Here is a 6839-nt window from a genome sequence, read left to right as displayed (position 1 = left end):
CGTTTCTCACATCGAGCACATTGAGAAAAGAAAGCAAGAACTTTTTCAGTTTTAACGGGTTGCCATGGGAACTGATGTCTGGTCAGTGAGGACTTTTTGTTCTTTTTCTTTTTCCAGCGGGGTTTTGTTGAGTTCTTCTGTTTAGGCACAGGAGGCTTTCGGGTTGTTGGTAATGGTTTCTGTCTGTGGGATTCATGCGAATAAAATCATTATAACATCGGCTCGTGATGTTGGAGGAGCCTCGTGTTTAAATCAACGGGCTGAACTTCAGCAGGGATCCTCAAGTTCAGAAAGGAACCAAAAATAAGATAAACAGGATGATGGAATAGTGCAGCCATATAAACGACAAACAAAATCGGGTTTGAATATTGCACCCGAATGTTAGTTAATTCATTTTATCTTTATTTACCAGATAAGTGAATTCCCACTGAGGACCTCTCCAAAACGGCAAAGCGTATAACGATCAACTAAAAGATCAAGCTCATATAAAAACTACCATCTTACTAATAAGTCAATTCAGAAAATACCATCATGCATGAAGGTTTCCTCATACAGAAACTACCGCCTTCAAAGGAAACATCTTTGCTCGGTTTAGGAAACAAAACTGCTACTCAACAAGGATGCCGTTGTTACTGATCATCATCAAATCATCATCCACGGGAAGAAGGAACATCTGGCTGCTCTCGATGATGTGAAAGGGTTCACATGTCTTCATGGATCAGGGTTAATTCCGCTATCTGGGCTTCTGTTTAGTCCACTGAACCCACTGGTTCTGCTGGTGCTTTCGGGTTGTGTGTGAACTGGTACTGAAGGCTCCCATCTGTGCTGGTGAACATTTAAAAACAGGCTGCAGCTCCTCGGAGGCTCGATTTGTTTTCACTTGTTTCACAGCTGTGGAGCGAACTGACGGTTTTCTTTAAAGGACTCGTGGAGGTGCGTTGAAGTCTCTTCTCTTCTTCCTGCAGCAACCTGCTGGGTTCCTCCGGGCGGAGCCCTGCTTCAAGAAGCAGATGAAACGGAGTTCAGATTGAGATTCAGAGCAGACTCCGTTACGTGATGTGCGTCTCTCCACTGGGGGGGGGGTCGCCCCGGGGGGCTCGTGGGGTTTACTGGGGCTGTTTGATGGGGCTTGTTCCTACAGTATGTTCCACCATTTGTGCATCACAGCTGTGGAGTGTTTTGTGCTGAGCGAGCGCCCTGAGAGGTGGGGGGGGGGTCCTGGGACGACCAAAGTAGAACCACACACACACACACACACACACACACGCACACACACACTGCTGTTGCTGGATGGGCCAACAGAGCCCCAGGAGACTCTGAGCAAGCGCCCTGAGAGCTGTTCCAGGTATCTTTTTACCCCCCTCCCAGAACCCCCTTGTGATTGTGCAGTGGTTCCATGCAGAACCCTCTTTCAGAGAACTCTTTTGTAGGTTCTGAGAGGACACCCCCACAGGGGGCTCCTGCAGAGATTCGATTGGGGCGTTTGGTCCACTCGGCGGTCCGAGATGACGAGGTTCCATAACGTGCAACATGAAGGTCATGAAACCGGATATCTCATGTTGGGTTAAATGTGTGGTCTCCATATTGACCCCCACATTGAGGGCAACCCGACCGAAGACAATCGACCCGCCGCCAAAAGCTCAGAGACCAAAGAGGAGACGAAACGGGACGAACCGTTTATCGTTAAACACGTTTACTGCATCAATGTAGGACTGCGGGGGGTTGAGGGGGGGAGGGGGTAGATGTGAGACGGCTCAGTGAGACAGTAATTGCCCCCCCGGCTTCAAGGTGATACATTTGTGAGGTGTAAATGTGTGAATGTATGTTTATCACTCTTCTACAGGGATGTCACATGCTGACGTGTGTGTGTGTGTGCGTGCGTGCGTGCGTGTGTGTGTGTGTGTGTGTGTGTGTGTGTGTGTGTGTGTGTGTGTGTGAGCCGTTTGAATCGATCCCTCAGCAGAAAGAGGCAGAAAGTCAATGCGGTCGATGGTAAACGACACAGACGATTAAACGCGTCGATGCTAACGGGGATGAAAATGACTAATCAGAGTAACAAGTGTTTTATGTGTGCTAAATGCTAACATTAGCATGCTAACTGCAGGTAGGCCCATAATGTTTACACATGCTAATTTGTGCTGCGCGATTTACAACTGAGGTTGACGGGAATCGTTGTATTTCTTCAGGTGATGTCATAGAAATGCGTTAAATCAGCGCTAACCGAATACGCGCTGCAGGATAACAGGAATTAGTTTTTTCATTTGTTCCTTCAAACAAGTTACAGGATACAAGCTGTCATTTGTTTAAAGGAAGTTTGCAGGAAGTCAGCGTGAGCGTGTTGAACCACCAGAGGCTTTACTGTTCATTCTAATCAACATTTCGTTAGTTGATCATATGTTTAAAATATGTCAAATTAGGAATTATATACATCACAAATATGAATTCTCTTCAAAGTTTTCCTCCACCTTCACTTCTCTGTCTCCTGCATTCTGACTCACAATTTAATCAGAACAAGACGTAAAATAAAGAGATTTAAACTGGCATCAGCCAACAAATCTGCAATCGGCAGAAAATGTCTTATTATGTGTTCTGTGTCTGTATTCTTTACATCGGTCAGGCAGCAGTGGTTCCTAAAGTCAGTGCTCTCTTATGATTAGAATAATACCCAGTGGCGACTGGTCCATAGAGGGCTATGGAAAAAAAACGTATTTTTACTGTATTTTTACTTTCTACTTTACTGTTTGTGTATTTGTGTTATTGAAACGTGGATTATATACCCGGTAATATTTGTAAATTAAGATGTCTGGGGAACATATATGCTTTTCCTGCGTGTCCTTTCTGCTCGTCTCAGCTGGTTGGTCCCAAAGCGGCGAGTTAGCCAACCACTGATGAAGTGACATTTTGATTTCAGCGTCCTAAAGTTCATTGAGATTTGGGCCCTTTGCCGCCCTACGCTGCGCTCTGTCAGGACGAGTCTCCAACGCGCCGTTTACCAACATAACAAGAGCGACCACCGGTTAATAAATGTTAAATATTTAACTGCAAAGTAATAATTTTTAGACCCTTTTCCTGCATTGAATCACACTCGGATGTTTCCTGAAACTGATTGGCTGGAACTACCAGAAGAAAAATCCACCAGCCGCCACTGATAACAACACGTTTAATTGGAGCACTTTTCCCAAATACACTTCAGAGACATTTAAAGTCATTAAGAGCTTCACACTAGGAGATGCAAACCGACTAAACTGCCCGTGGATATAAGCGGCGTGGTGAGGGAAGCACCATGAAAAACATGGAGCACGGAGAGACAAACCCACGCGTTTAACTTTCCTCTCTTCAGTCCCGGGGATCAAACTTCAGCTCCACCTTCAGCTCCACCTCACAGCGCCGCACGTCGACCTTCAGCTCCACCTCACAGCGCCGCACGTCGACCTTCAGCTCCACCTCATTCATTAAGAGCCGTGCACATTCTTGGCTTTTACCCCAAACTGCCCCAGCTGAAGCCCTCTGACTGGGACGCCACGTGACCTCGGCGGCACCCTGGCGTGAGCCTTGCTTATCGCGGTGACGGCGTGTCCGCGGCGAGGGGGCCGACGTGGCGGCCAGACGAAGACGAGGAGGGACAGAATGAGGAAGATGGAAAAACAAAACGAGGATGGGTTTAATTCTACCAATAAGAGCTTTTTAATAAACTCTGTTCATTGATATAATCAAAGCATGTTGGTGTGAGATAATTAACAGACTGGAAGCCTGACGAGGATCTCGCTCTACATCACATTAACGTTTGTGAAACGTCCATTTGTCCCAAATGTCCCTGGAAGTAGCCGAACAGACGTACTGACGTCTGAATGTGGTCAACAACTCACCGTGCAGTTGGAAATGCATTTAAGAATCGATGACATCATAGGAAGCTTTTGAGAAATGGGCTCATCAGGTAACGGGAACCTCATTTAGGAAATATGAATTGAACTAAATTGATCTGCAGCTTTAAAATCAGTTCACTTGGTGAGAAGTGATGTCATCCGAAGAAAAGCACAATATCGGATTGTTCCATCTTCATAAAGGGACTCAGTGGTTTATGAAACTCTCTGTTGAGGTCGTTGTTGGGCGGTGAACTCATGTGTGATTATATTATTTATTTCCTGTACACAGAAATAGGAAGTTTGTCTCGTGGCGGCGCTTCATATTGCCGCTTTTAATGATCTAAGAGCCTCTGAACACATGAGACATAATGGTTTACAACTGCCAGTGGGAATAATTAATTAGTTCTCACTGACCGCATTTCTCTCATTGAAATAACTTCTGACTCACCTTTTATTCTCTGTCTACTCGTTCTCTCTCATGTGTAAATCTCATTGGAGTTCGGGAGCTTATTGAAATACAGACATTTGATTGGCTAAGAAGTATCCTGTGATGTCATTAGCAACGCATGTAATTGATCAGCGTGTTTCCTGGACGCTCGAACGAGGCCAGATTCAGATAGAAGCTCTGACTGAACGGATTAGATGTTTAAATTGGGTCCCATGCCATTAAGGGCGGATGGTTGTGGTAAACATCACTCTAGCTACCTTCCTATTGGCCGCTGCATTGACACATTTGCAGATTCCCCTCGTTGGCGTCCAGCTGTTGACGTGGTTGCTTGTCAGGTTCCACCGGTGCCACCTTGTCCTTCCTTGATCCTGGTGGTTGAGAAGCTGTGCCAAAGGGTTCCGCTGGCTGCTGCGCATTCTGCTGGACCGACTTTGAGCCAAAAACCAAATCCCCGGCCCCCCTTCTCCAGGTGTGGGTCTGTGATCTTACCTCCTCGTTGGTGAATTGCAGGCCGCAGGTGTTGCATTGTTGTATGTTCATTAGTTTGTATCTGAAAATGTGTCCTTTGGCCTCCATATGCCAATTACAGCAATAACAAGCATTATTTACAGCAATAAAATGTATCTCCAAAGAGAAAGCGTTCTGAGGGAACTGAACCGAGCGGAAAAGGGGGCGTTGTGCTGCTCTGGGACGCTCTGAAAAAAGACGGTTGTCTGCTGATGATTAACCCTCGCGACAAGGTCACCTGACCTGTAGCGCGACCTCAGCTCTAGTGCATGATGAGGTTTGTCCTACAGGGGGAATCGTGATCAGCCCAGTGCAGACAGGGGACAGCTTGAAGGCCTCCGTGCACAACAGCCGATGAATTACCTGCAGCTTGGTGGGCGAACCATCGACATTGATCACAGCGCTTACGGAGACCTTTTATCATCTCTTTCCTAAAGTGGCCGTGAAGCGTCCCTCAGGCACGACAACTCCTCTATTTTTACATTTCTTTTCAACGCCGTTTTTTTAAACAGTTCCCCCCTCTGGGGCTGGATTGTTTTTTCATAATGAAATGAAAGGGATCGTGAAGACGGTTGCATTGTGTGCACCGACGTCCGATTATCATCCACAGGATTTATTACTTTTCAGTCAGTGGGTGAGGAATCCGCGCTGCTGTTTACTGCCTCCCCTGTGGATCAGCGGGCCGGGAAGGGGAGGGCATTGACGGGCTGTGGCCGTCTTGGCGTTATTTGCCCTCCAGGCATCTGCCCTTGAGCGTAAACACCCTTAGCATTCTGAACTGCACCCTGGGAAATCAGCGGCGGAATCAGAAGGGACCATCAGAGCGGGGTGTTGACGGGCGGCTGACGTGACATTAAGCCTCAGATGTAGCCTGATGGTTACACCGTCTCCCACTGTGAGCTCTCCCATCAGGCACCAACGGGGAAAGATATTTGTGATCGGCCAACGCTGTCTCCCCAAACTGTGAAATGCCAAATTGAAATCCTGTGATTGTTGTAAATGGACATAAAGTTCTGGTATTACGCAACTTAACTATACGGTAAGTATGACGACTTTGAAAAGTTGTGTGTTTGAGAAAAATACATTTCCTGTTGGAAGCTCTACTGGCCAGCAACCCCCCCCCCCCCCCCCCCCCCACCATCCTCCCCTCCTCCCCACCACCTGGGTTCCATGTGGGCAGACGGCCCATCATTCAGTACAGATGGGCGGGCAGACTCAACAAACAGGAAGATAGATGCATGCAACCGCTCGCTAACTAGGGGAAAACGAGAAGAGAAGCCGTGCAAGAAGGAAAGCAGGAGAAAGACTCTGCTTACGCTTTAATGTTAAAGGTGCAGTATGTTACCACTGTGCTTGGAAACACAAGTCGGCGACCCTCCGCCCATCAAACGACAGGAGGACGTTCACGTGTGATGATTATAAAGGACTATTAGTGGAAACGTGTGAAAATAGTGAGTCAGAGAAAAGAAACCTAATATTCATGTTCCAAAGCACAGACAAGACACCCACTGTGGAGGAGTGGCATAGGGACTTCATATACAGCTGTCAATCAGCGTGTAGCCCCGCCCTATGGCCAACCCTGCTTTATGGTCTCCATCCGTCAAAGGAGGAAGCTGCACAATTACAGCGCAGAGGATAAAATAACAAAGACTGGCTATGAGGCGCCGAGTTACAGTATTTCTCTCACTACTAATTAGCATCAGTGATAAGTGGGCATCTCGGCTCCCCCTGACATCCCCCTGCAGCACAACAGGGGCCGGGGGGGCTGCTGAGCCCAACCTGGTGCTGTGGCGGAGGGCAAGATGGTGCACCATGTAACATCTGCTCCCTCCAGCTGTTGGAGTAGCACTAACGCAGACGCGTACCAGCAGAAAACAGAGCAGTGTTGGATTTAAAAAGAAGAAATGCATGTTTTATTTGGTGCATATTTTCATACTAAGCCCTGCGGGCAGTGACGCGTCGGTCTGGAGAGTCGGGGGTCAAAGGGTTATGATACAACATGAGAAGAGCTCTGTTCACAT

The sequence above is a fragment of the Gasterosteus aculeatus genome, chromosome 2 (assembly GCF_964276395.1).
Source record: "Gasterosteus aculeatus chromosome 2, fGasAcu3.hap1.1, whole genome shotgun sequence".
NCBI lineage: Eukaryota > Metazoa > Chordata > Actinopteri > Perciformes > Gasterosteidae > Gasterosteus > Gasterosteus aculeatus.
This window is presented reverse-complemented; position numbering follows the sequence as displayed.